The sequence below is a fragment of the Mastigoproctus giganteus genome, chromosome 5 (genome assembly GCF_048544385.1).
Source record: "Mastigoproctus giganteus isolate SK-2022 chromosome 5, ASM4854438v1, whole genome shotgun sequence".
NCBI lineage: Eukaryota > Metazoa > Arthropoda > Arachnida > Uropygi > Thelyphonidae > Mastigoproctus > Mastigoproctus giganteus.
Window position 1 is genome coordinate 166,685,573 of NC_143579.1, and position 13,007 is coordinate 166,698,579.

Genomic DNA, 13,007 nt, shown 5'->3' on the forward strand with positions numbered 1-13,007 from the left:
GGCAAGCGAGTGCATTGAACCATTGAGGCTAATTATGCGAGCATCACTAGACGCTGGGGAGATTCCCTTGGATTGGAAAAGTGCAAATGTATCTCCCATACATAAGGGTGGCTCTAAAAGTGAAGTTGGAAATTATCAACCTGTCAGTCTGACTTCAGTAGTAGGGAAAATCATGGAGGCAATGATCAAGGGTGGAATTCAGGATCATTTGGATTGAATTGAAATTCTCAAGGATACTCAGCATGGTTTTGTAAAGGGAAAATCATGTTTAACAAATCTGGTTCGCTATTTTGAAAGGGTCACTCACGAGCTGGATTTAGGGAATAATTTCGACATTGTTTATTTAGATTTCAGCAAAGCTTTTGACTTAGTCCCACATGAGCGGTTGCTTTATAAGCTGGAACAGGTTGGAATCACTGGGAAAATCCTTAGATGGATAGAAGGATGGCTTCAGGGCAGGAGGCAGAGGGTTGTGATAAATGGCTATTCCTCAGATTGGGTTGATGTAAGAAGTGGGGTTCCCCAAGGATCAGTATTAGGACCACTGTTGTTTTTAATTTTCATAAACGACATTGATGAAGGGATAGAGGGCGTGATGTCTAAATTTGCAGATGATGTTAAAATTGGTAGAGTAGTTAATGATCACTATCAAGCTGAGCTTCTTCAGAGAAACCTAGATAGACTTTAGGAATGGTCAGAAAAATAGCAGCTATGCTTTAATCCAACAAAGTGTAAGGTATTACACCTGGGAAACAGTAATCTCAAAAAAACTTATTCACTTGGTGGAGTTCAACCAAACCCAGTACTGGAGGAAAGGGACTTGGGTGTTACAATACGGTCAGACATGAAATTCTCTGGGCATTGTAAACAGGTTGCGAGGAAGGCTCATGGTGTCCTATCGATAATCTATCGAACTTTTGCAAGTAGAAATAGGGACGTGATAATCCCATTATATAAGGCCTTGGTTAGACCACACTTGGAATACTGTGTTCAAGTATGCAGACCGCACCTAAAGAAAGACATCGAGCTTCTTGAAAGGGTGCAAAGAAGGGTAATTCGCCTGGTGAGATCGGCAAAAGGGCGTCCTTATGAAGAAAGACTTCGAATATGTGGGTTGCAGAGTTTGGAAACTAGACACCTTAGAGGAGATTTGATTGAGGTGTTTAAGGCTCTGAGAGGCATCAGTAAAATGAATGAGGACAAAATTTTCAAGATTATAAATGATGCTAGAACTAGGGGACATAAATTCAAGTTACGGGGGGGAAATGTTTAGATTGGACTGCAGGAAGTTTTATTTTAGCCAGCGAGTTATAAATTACTGGAATAAGTTGCCTTCATGGGTGGTAGAGGCCGACAGTTTGGGGAAATTCAAAGGTCATCTGGATAGTACTTTCGGGTAAGGGAAGCGCATAGGATGATAGGTTTAATTTCCTTTTTATTTATTTTTTATTTTAATTTTTTTATTTATTAATTATTATTATTTATTTATTTATTTTATTTATTTTTTGTTTTTATCATTGTTTTGTTTGGATTTTTTTTTTTTTTTGGCTGGTGCAGCATAAGCCATAGGCTTTCTTGCACCATGCGGCCGTTACTAATACTAATAATGTCCAAGTTTGCAGACGATATGAAGGTTGGCAGGGTTGTCAAGGACACTACTGACACTATGCTACTGCAACAGGATCCAGAAAGGTTGAGCAGATGGGCTGAAAGGTGGCAAATGAAGTTTAACATTGACAAATGTAAAGTTCTACATATGGGAAACAGCAACCCCAGAGCAATGTATCAACTCTGTGGTACTGCACAGTGGTAGAGAATGAAAGGGACCTGAGGGTGGTTGTGCAGGCAGATATGAAGTTTTCCGAGCAGTGCAGACGGGTTGCAAGAGTAGCTCATGGTGTATATATATAAAATTGCTATATATATATATAGGAATTTTTCTAGCAGGGATAAGGAGGTGATTATTCCCTTGTATAAGGCAATGGTCAGGCCACACCTAGAGTACTGTATACAGGTCTGGAGGCCTCATTTCAAGAAGGATATAGAGGTGCTGGAACGAGTACAGAGAAGGACAACAAGATTAGTGAATGGAACAAAGGGGTGCTCTTACGAAGAAAGGCTTAAATTTTGTAAATTACAGTGTCTGGAGACTAAGCACCAGCGAGGTGATCTGATAGAGGTGTATAAAGCCTTGAATGGTTTGAGCATGCTCAGTGCTGATGGGATTCTTCCTCTTGCTCAGAATAATCACCTGAGAGGGCATAAATTCAAATTGAGGAAAGACAGATGTAGGATAGACGTGAGGAAATTTGCCTTTAGCTAGCGAGTGGTTGGTTGGTGGAACAGACTTCCATCCCTTGTCGTGGAAGTTGATAGCCTAAATAAGTTTAAGGCTCAGCTGGACAGGTATTTCGAAAGAACAGTGGGGTGAAGTGGAAGTGGTTATTTTTATTTATTTATTAATTATTATTATTTTTTTAATTTTTTTTTTTTTGGCTGATGCTGCATAAGCTTGCTTTCTTGCATCAAATGCCTCTACTAATGCTAATATTGTTTGATTACAGTCATTTTGTTTGTCGCAAAGCAAAGGTATTGCATCAGATAGCACTTTATTGCATCAGACAGTAATTGCAAGGTATTGCAGCAGCTGTTTCTATAAATACGGAGTTGGAAGGGTATACATGCTCATTAGTATCCTGTTTTGCAGAGGTGTAAGCATGGCTCCATATGTTCAGTTGACACCAACAAAAAAAAAGTGTAGCTGTTGCTCTGTAGTAGTGGCATGTGATGCAAGGAAGCAAGTGCATGAGCTTATGCAGCATCAGCCAAAAAAAAAAAAATCACACCATTCCCTCCAAATGCCTGTCCAGTTCTTCCTTAAATTTATTCAATCTATCAATTTCCACAACGACAGATGGAAGTTTGTTGCAGCAATTAACCACCTGCTGGCTAAAGGCAAATTTCCGCACATCTATTCTACATCTGTCTTTTCTTAATTTGAATTTATGCCTCCTTACGTTCGTAATCCGAACAAGTGGAAGGATCCCATCAGAATTCAGCGTGCTGAACCCATTCTAGGCCTTATACACCTCAATCAGATCACCGCGCAGGTGCCTAGTCTCCAGCCACTGCAATTTGCAGAACTTAAGCCTCTCTTGGTGAGAGGATCCCTTCATTCCCCTCACCAATCTTGTTGCCCTTCTCTGTACACACTCAAGTAAATCTACATCCTTCCTAAAATGAGGCCTCCAGACCTGTACGCAGTACTCAAGGCATGGCCTGACCATTGCCTTATACAGAGGGACAATCATCTCCTTCTCCCTGCTAGCAAAATTCCTATCATTGACAAAACCACATGACATGCCCTGGCAGCCTGTCTGCATTGCTCAGAAAACTTCATATCTGACTGCACAATTACTCCCAGGTCTTTTTCATTTTCTACCATCTTAAGTGTAGTACCACACAGTTGGTACATTTCTCTGGGGTTACTTCTACCCATATGCAGTACTTTGCAATTGTCAAGGTTAAACTTCAGTTGCCACCTCTTTGCCCATCTGCCCAAATTATCTAGTGTCCAGGAAGGGCTTTCTACAACAGTATCCAGGGTGCTGAAATTAAAGCATGAAACCAGTGACATGAAGAGAAGATCTGGATCACTCTGTAAGAGTGACTATGCCTTTCCAAGATCGATATTTGAAACGGCTCTGTCTTCGTAATCGCCATGCTAGTTAGTGCTCCTAATCTAAAACTGGACTTTGAGATGGCCTTTGGTGTTTAAACAAGTGTATGAACTGTCCAAAGACTGCTTTTGGAATGTGGTCTGCATGCCTATTGGCCCAAAAAGGAGCCTTTGTTGACTCAACAAATGAGGAAGAAGTGACTTGCTTGAGATAAAACGCATGTTTCATGGACAAAAGAGCAATGGGGACACTGTCATCTTTTCTGACAAACAGAAATTCAACCTGCATAACTTGGATGGGAAGCGATATGTCAGAAGATGAAATTCGGAGGCATACTACCATCCTGACTGTATAACACCGACTGTAAAGTTTAGGTCAGATGGTCTGAGTATGCATCACAAGCAAAAGGGTGGGGTGAATTAAGTTTATCAACAGAACAGTGAATGCAGAAACCTACACTGCTATCTTCAAGGAGTGCCTGAAACTCGTTATTAGGGATCACCACACACCGTCCAAAACTGTATTTTTCAACAGGACTCAGCACCTTGCCACACAGAAAAATTGGTAAGTTTTATGCTATTTAGATTTAATGACGAGTTTGTCGTCTTGTCTCACAAGGGTTAAAACATACTTACACCGATGTTTCCCTCTGTTTTTTTTCCTCCCTTAAGGTGCAGTCATACCTCAGAAATGCTAGCATTACAGTGTTGGACTGGCCTGGCAAAAGTCCAGATTTGAACCCTATTGAAAATTGCTGGTATATAATGTTGTCTAAAATTGCTCAGAAGAAGCCAACAAGTAAGATTCGGCTGCAGGAGAGCATTGTAAGGGTGTGGTACCACGAAATTGGGCAACTGTATATCCAGAAGTTGATTAACTCTGTGCCAGATTGTTGCAAGGCTGTAATTGCAGCTCAACCTCAAAATATTGAGGACTTATTTTGCTGATTTACAGTACACATAAATGCAATAAAATGTATGTTTGGTTGTCATGATTGCCATTTGCATGATTTCTCGTATTTCCATTAATTACACATTTTACCCTTTGGGAAGATATTTATGGCAATTAATATCAGGTGGAGTCTTTTTGTTGGATTTCATTCGCAGAGATATATATCCCATCTAACAAATGCATTTCGAACATTTCTGCAACCCACAATGCAGTGTAAAACATTATTTGCAAAATTCACACGTGATGCAGTTTTTTTGTCTGCCACTGTATTAGTTCGTGTGTATCCCCCACCAAGCTAGCAGTTTTCCGATGCACCTAATGCTGCCTCGATAGCATCAGCAAATATTCGTGCACCCTTTCTATTTAAGCATATCCCATCCCCGTAGTAGCAGTCTCCCCTGTTATTAAGCCATGCATAATCTCTCCAGGGCTGAATTGCAGACAATTTCAAATATAACCCAAACTGGTGACTTTTCGTCCTCAACACTGCCCTATACTTGTTAAGTGAGTCAGCAGATCTCCTACTCTTAATGTCATTAGCACTAACGTGTACATCAGTATCCCCTTTTGTGCTCTTAAAAGATGATATCTGCTCTACATCTTCAGCTTTTGTCCTTGGCAGACATACCCTGGTCCTATTCCACCTCTACTTTTTTGCACAATATACTTCCCTGACAATAGTCACCAACAATAGCTACCTCCTGTATTACCAATAAATTCTGCTTTTGGGGTTGCAATTGTGGCCTGATGCACAAGTGTGAGCTCTGGCATTGAGCTGGGTAGCTGAGAGCTTGATGGGCCACCCATTTTAATTTCTTTGAGGAAATCCACCACCCTGTTCAAACTCTCATAAACACCCATCGGAATACGAAGTTGGCTCCTCATTTCTTTGCTTTTTTGCACAAAACACACACAGAGAGACACCCCCCCCCCTTGGCTGTATCATCTGCTGTTCCAGAAAAGCCCCACAAACATTGCACAAGCAGCATATTTCTTCAGGCTGCATTTCCTAGGAGGATTGCCTTTAAGTTCTCTACCAAGCAGCATTCCTGCTGCTTTGAGTACATTGCTTGCTGCTTTAGTCTGGAGTGCAATTTCAATTTAACACAATGAAGAATACTACTGTTTTACCCTGTCAAGTTTACTTTATATGTATTACACTATCAAATTTATGTTATGTGTATTGTGTTATACTGTTATGTTTGTAAAGTAAAGTATAATAGATGATAAAGTTAATTATAACAGATAACTAGGGGCTTCTGCCCCCTGCTTGATCCTTCACCAACCTCCACATTCTGGTTGTCAAAAAACGAAGTCTTTAAAGCATCTGGATAGGTATCTGCTGTCATCAAACATACCTTTCCTCCATGACAACACGAATGTACGGCTCTTCTGAGTTCGCTGTGAAAAGATAATCCGCCACAATGTTGACATTCATCTAAATCGCAGTATGATACTTCAGTGGCTTCTTCGTTATCAGGATCTTGTGATTGGTTGGTTGGTTTGAATTTTATTGGCGCATTAGCAACTAAGGCTATAATGCGCCAAGACCAGGTAATATCTAAAAATTTAACATCTCAGTGACCTAATTAATTAGGCCACCATGTCCAGATCTAATAATAAATATATAAAAAAGATAAATCAATAAAAGATATAACAATAACATATAAATTTTAAATACTATTAAAAATGTTTATTGCTTTCAAAAAGCTAAAAACAGTAGACACATGGTCATTGTCGGATAAAATCTGACTGAGTGTATACGGCTCAGTCAGATAGTTAAAAGCGGTAAAACGGGTGCTGCTAAAATCTGGACTCAATTAAAAGGTGTCTAATCATTAAAATTGTGCCACAGGACACATACATAGGAGGGTCATCAGCCCTCAGCAAAAACGAATGAGTCAAATGACTATGTCCTATGCGGGTCCGGGCGAGAACAACTTCCTCCTTACGATTCCTGCGCAGACTAGACTGCCACGGTTCAATTAAAGGCTTTATACGATATAATTTATTCGCAGTCTGTCTATTCCACGAATCCTGCCATTGGCAAAGTATCTTTTCGTGTATTATTTGCCTGTAGTCTGTATAGGGGACTAACAGGCAGCGGTTATTATTGGGAATTGCAGATTTGGCTGCGGCGTCAGCCAAATCATTTCCCCTAATCCCAATGTGGCTGGGAATCCAGCAGAAGCGGATGTCATATTCGCGTTCGTGGAGAACGCGAATCTTCTGCTGAATGCTAGACAGAACTGGATGAGGATTATACCTCACGGATATTAAAGCCTGTAACATGCTAAGAGAGTCGGAATATAAAACGAACCGTTGGTATTGGCATTTACTAATATGATCCAAGGCTAACTCTACAGCGTGCAGCTCTGCAGTAAATATGCTGCATTCAGAGGGAATCTGCTCTGATATAGTGCTGTCTGTAAAGACAGCAGCAGATCCCACATATAATTCCGACTTCGAACCGTCTGTGTAGACTGGCGTGAAGTCGGAATATTCAGTTCGGTGTGCTGAATGAAGCTGCAGGTAGACACATGATGGAGTGTCCGACTTTCCCCAGTTTCTAAGCGACAAGTCGCATGCCGGGACATGAGCATGCCAGGGTGGAAAGGGTTGCTTTGATGTTTGGGCAACCTTGTCTACCTTGATATTAAGTTCATTAAGTAGCTCTTGGAAACGAATACCAAAAGGACGATTGGCAGTCTTACGAGTATTGTACAGGTTTTCCCATCGTGGCTCAAAAACGAAGGACCACGTAAGATGGTCTGGCAGGGATTTCAGTTTTAAAGCGTACTTTAAAGACAACTGCTTACGTCGAAATGATAGCAGGATCTTGTGAAGATCTTAATGTTACGTCTGAGCCATTTAACGGTTAGCTGAGTGTCGGCCTGTTCTTCATCCATATTAACTACCCACTTCCTGTTGCATTGCTTTTCCACTTGCTCCGTGGTCATTGAACTTATTCTCTTATTAGTTTGTAACCTTTCAGCATGTTTCTCTCTATATTTCTGTGCACACTCCTGACGGCGTCAGAATCGGTGATTGCCAATCTAGGTTGTTGGCATTGTTATTCCCGTTAGCTGGGAATGCAGCATGGTAGGGTATTCCCAAGGTCAAATAAATGGGGTCCGGAAAATTTACCACCGTGTCAGTTTATCGCATTTTACCGTCTAGAAGCAATGGGATGTGTTTGGTCAAATCATATAAAAAGTTATTTTTTATTTAAGTTTCTGCCTTAAGCTATGATTAGCATATTTTTGGAATTTTATGAACTATGAGGGAATAGTACAGAAATAAAAAAAAAAAACATGTATGGAACTATGAAATTTAATAGGTAGATTATGTATTTTAATAGTTACATGTATCACAAAAATAGTAAAAAATCCATTATTTGAACAATATAACAATTGGTTAATTTTAAACTAAACTAATTATAACATTAGGCATGTCATAGTACACTGCAAAAATTCAAAATGAATGTTTATGCAATCTTCAGAATCAGTCACTTTGGGATACTTAATTACTAAGAAACTAATATTTACAACACAGTATGTAAATTATTAATAAGAAATATTATGTGCTATACCTCTTAGATAATCAACAATATCACCCTGTTCATCGTATGCACTAAGAAGCCTTTTAATTCGTTCATCACAATCACGATACTTCTTTTTTTTGTTGCCCGGATCACTTCCACTTAAATATTGTTCTATGCACATTTCGTTAATACTTTGTTCTTTTTTAATGCAATCGATAAATTTCCAAATGTTGGGATGATAAGCAGCGACTTGTTCCTCAAATCCTCTATGCCACCCTTCAACAGAATTATTCGTTCTTGGCAATCCTTCAAGAACAATTAAAGCACCTGCAATGGTATGTATTTCTAGGAAATGTATACCTAGCACATAACTGCCATTTTTAACTGCACTTAATCCTTAAATAACACCTATAGAAAAGCCTTATTTTCAATTTAAAATGACCAATAAACTTATATAAATTATATGTATTGCCTGGCGATAAAATATGCTAGCGATCATTTGTAGGCTGTAAATTGTTTGTAAACTTAAATTTTCTTAAACGTTCGGCGATAAACTTTCCTAGACTAAGTCTAGGAAAGTTTATCGCCCGCAATTCACCGCCAGCAATTAATCGCTAGCAGTTTATTGCATAAACAATTTATAGCCTACAAATATATAAATTTATTTTTAACTTAAGTAGCATGTTTTAGGGGAGTGGGGGTAGGCATGCCGATTAGGGAGGTATATATTTATAATCTCTTACAATCACAACAATTATATATTTATAATCTCTTACAATCACATTTTCTTATTTTGAGTTTATTTTTCATCCTTTTGAGTTTGTGAATGCATCATGTAGGTGGAATTTTTGAAATTAGAAAAAGGAAAACCAAAATAGTGCTTTAGTGGACATTTGTTTTACAAAGACAGGCAAAATGAAACAAAAATTCATTGGAAGTGTCAAAATTACCGAAAAACCAAATGTGCGCTCGAGTTACTACGGTAGATAACACCATCGTTAAAACATGGAAGGAGCACAATCCTTGTGGAGAGGCAGCATAACTTCTTGATGCCATTTGAACTTATGCAGAAACAACAAATAATACGCCTCACAGTATTATTTCAGATGTTTCGAGAATCTGTAGCCAAGCAACAGCCCCTAAGCTTCCAAATGTAGATACAATGAAACGAACAATGAAAATCCAAAATATAAGAAATTGAAATTTTGATGGCCCAGTTCTTCCAACGTGTCGTAGAGACAGTTTTTACAGAAGAATATAAAACATCGTGCAATGGAAAATTGTTTCTACAAATTGATTCTGGACCCGAGGACAATCGTATGTTAATTTTCAGTACGAAAAGAAATTTGCAGTTGTTAGCACGAAGTGAACACTGGTATGCTGATGGGACTTTAAAAAAAATTTCCCTTACTTTTTTATCAGCTGTTTTTTTTTGTTTTTTTTTGCTAGTTGTTGGTGCAGCGGCTTCTGTGGCCATATTGCACCTCCCAAGGTTTTTGCATTTTGTACTCTGATCCAAGCCCGAGGCAGAATTCGAAACCGCGACCTTTGGGTTGCCAGGGAGGCACTTCAACCACCCCGGCTAGCCCGGTCAGCTTCATCAGCTGTATACAATGCATGGATTCAAGGACAAAATATCGCTTCCATTAGTTTATGAATTATTGCCTAACAAGTCTGAGGAAACGTATGTATCTCTACTACAGCAGCTGAAAGTATTGGAACCGGCTATGTCCCCGCAATTAATAACTATAGATTTTGAGACGGCGATGATGAATGCTCGCAGAAGAGTTTTTCCTGACGCTTCGCAACGGGGTTGTTTTTTCCACTTTTCACAATGTATTTTTCATTCCATTCAGAATAATGGATTGAAACGTTATGAAACTGATGCTAATTTTGATTTAAATACGCGAATTTTGGCAGCAATTGCATTTGTGCCCACTCCAATTGTGACGGTCGTTTTTGGACATTTGTGTGAAAATGGTGTTTTTTTCCTCCAGAATTGCAAGAAGTTGTTGATTATTTTGAGGATACATGGATTGGACACTCAACCAGACGACATCTTTGTCGACCACCAAAGTATTCCCATGAAATGTGGAACGTATGCCAGCTTGTTCTTGAAGGATTACCAAGAACGAATAATTCTGTTGAAGGGTGGCATAGAGGATTTGAGGAACAAGTTGCTGCTTATCATCCCAACATTTGGAAATTTATCGATTGCATTAAAAAATAACAAAGTATTAACGAAATGTGCATTGAACAATATTTAAGTGGAAGTGATCCGGGCAACAAAAAAAAAGAAGTATCGTGATTGTGATGAACGAATTAAAAGGCTTCTTAGTGCATACAATGAACGGGGTGATATTGTTGATTATCTAAGAGGTATCACATAATATTTCTTATTAATAATTTACATACTGTGTTGTAAATATTAGTTTCTTAGTAATTAATTATCCCAAAGTGACTGATTCTGAAGATTGCATAAACATTCATTTTGAATTTTTGCAGTGTACTATGACATACCTAATGTTATAATAATTTTTAGTTTAAAATTAACCAATTGTTATATTGTTCAAATAATGCATTTTTTACTATTTTTGTGATACATGTAACTATTAAAATACATAATCTACCTATTAAATTACATATTTTCATACATGTTTTTTTTATTTCCGTACTATTCCCTCACAGTTCATAGAATTCCAAAAATATGCTAATCATAGCTTAAGGCAGAAACTTAAATAAAAAAATAACTTTTTATGATTTGACCAAACACATCTCATTGCTTCTAGATGGTAAAATGCTATAAACTGACGCGGCGGTAAATTGCTGGTGATAAACTTTCCTAGACTCCAAATATCACCAGGAGGAAAACCTTTTTAATATATAGAGAGATAATAAAATTTTATTACTAGAATTCCCCTATTATGCACTACAAGTTACAAGTTGAATATATATAAGTTATGAGATGCAATATTTGTGCCAAATCACTATTACAAAAGTTATATGTACAACATGGCCCTGCTTTACGGTGTTCCACTAATACAGCGGTTTCCAATTATATCCATGTTCGTTATGTTTGGCATTTTTGCGCATGACACACTCAGCAGAAGGTCCGAGAATAGCTTTGCGTGCCATTTTATTGTCGGTGATTCAGTTTGTTTACAGCACTTGTGCACTCTAATATCTCTTTCTGGTAATTTTCCAAACTTTCAAACTTTTTAAAGTTATTATATTGTATTATATATAATATTTTTGTGCTAATTACAATGGGATCTAAGTGTAGTACTAGTGATAAAAAAAGGAGTTGTAAACTGCTTAATTTAAATGCTAAGTTAGAAATGATTAAACTAAGTGAGCAAGGTATGTCTATGGCTAAGATAGGCTGTAAGCTAGGTTTGGTTCGCCAAACAGTTAGTACAATTTTGAACACTAAGGAATAAAGTGTTGAAGGAAATTAGAAGTGCTACACCAGTGAACACTAAAGTTATGAGAAAATGCAATAGCCTTATTGTTGACACATGGAAAAACTTTTACTGATGTGGACTGAACATCAAACCAGTCACAACGTGCCTATAAGCCGAGCCATCATCCAGGACAAGGCCTTAAATCTCTTCAATGCTATGAAGTTCTGAGAGAGGTGAGAAAGCTGCTGAGGATAAATTCGAAGCTAGCAGAGGCTGGTTTTATAGGTTTAAGGAAAGAAGCCATCTTCACAACATCAAAGTGCAAGGTGAAGCAGCTAGTGCTGATACAGTAGCTGCAGAAAGTTATCCATGTGAGCTTTCTTAGATCATTGAAGATGGTGGATATACTAAGCAGCAGATTTTCAATGTGGACGAAACGGTCCTATATTGGAAGATGCTGTCTAGGACTTTTATTACTAAAGAGAAGTCAATGCCTGGCTTCAAAGCTGCAAAAGACAGGCTAACTCTCTTGTTAGGGGTTAATGCAGCTGGTGATTGCAAGGTAAAACCTATGACGATTTATCACTTAGAAAATCCTCGGCCCTAAAGAACTATGCAAAAGCTAGCCACCCTGTTTATTATAAATCTAATTCAAAAGCTTGGATGACTGGAGATATTTTCTCAAATTGGTTCACAGACTATTTTAAGCCGACAGTTGAGATTTATTGCAAGGAAAAGAAAATTCCTTTTAAGATTTTACTTCTTGCAGACAATGCCCCTGGCAATTCTAGAGTTCTAATTGGTTTGTACAAGGAGATAAATGTTATTTTTCTACCTGCAAATACAACTTCATTGCTGCAGCCTATGGACTAAGGTGTCATTGCAGCGTTTAAATTGTATTACTTAAGAACTTTTGCTATGGCTATAGATGCCCTAAACAGTGATACAGTAGCTGGGCATAAGCAAAATAAATTAAAAAGCATTTTGGAAAGGCTTCACAATTCTGGATGGTATAAAAACCGTTAAAGATGCATGGAAGGAAGTTACAAGAAAAAATATTGAAAGGTGCTTGGAAGAGGCTAATTCTCACACTTATGGACGATTTTGAAGGCTTTGAGAATTCAGTGAAGGAAGTCACTACAAATGTTGTGGAAATGGTAAGGGAATTGGAAGTCGAGCCCGAGGATGTGGCAGAATTGCTTGTCTCTCATGAGGAGACCATAACAGATGAAGATCTTCTGATTGAAGAGCAAAGAAAGATGTTTCATGAAGAGGAGTCCCATCCTGATGATATTCCTCCTATCCCTAGAGAAATGACCACTGAGGAATTGGAAGAAGCCATCAAATGTATAGAAATAGGGATGACAGCTTTTGAGAGAATTGATCCAAATTTCGAAAGAAGTTCTAAAGTGAATGCAAGACTTCTAG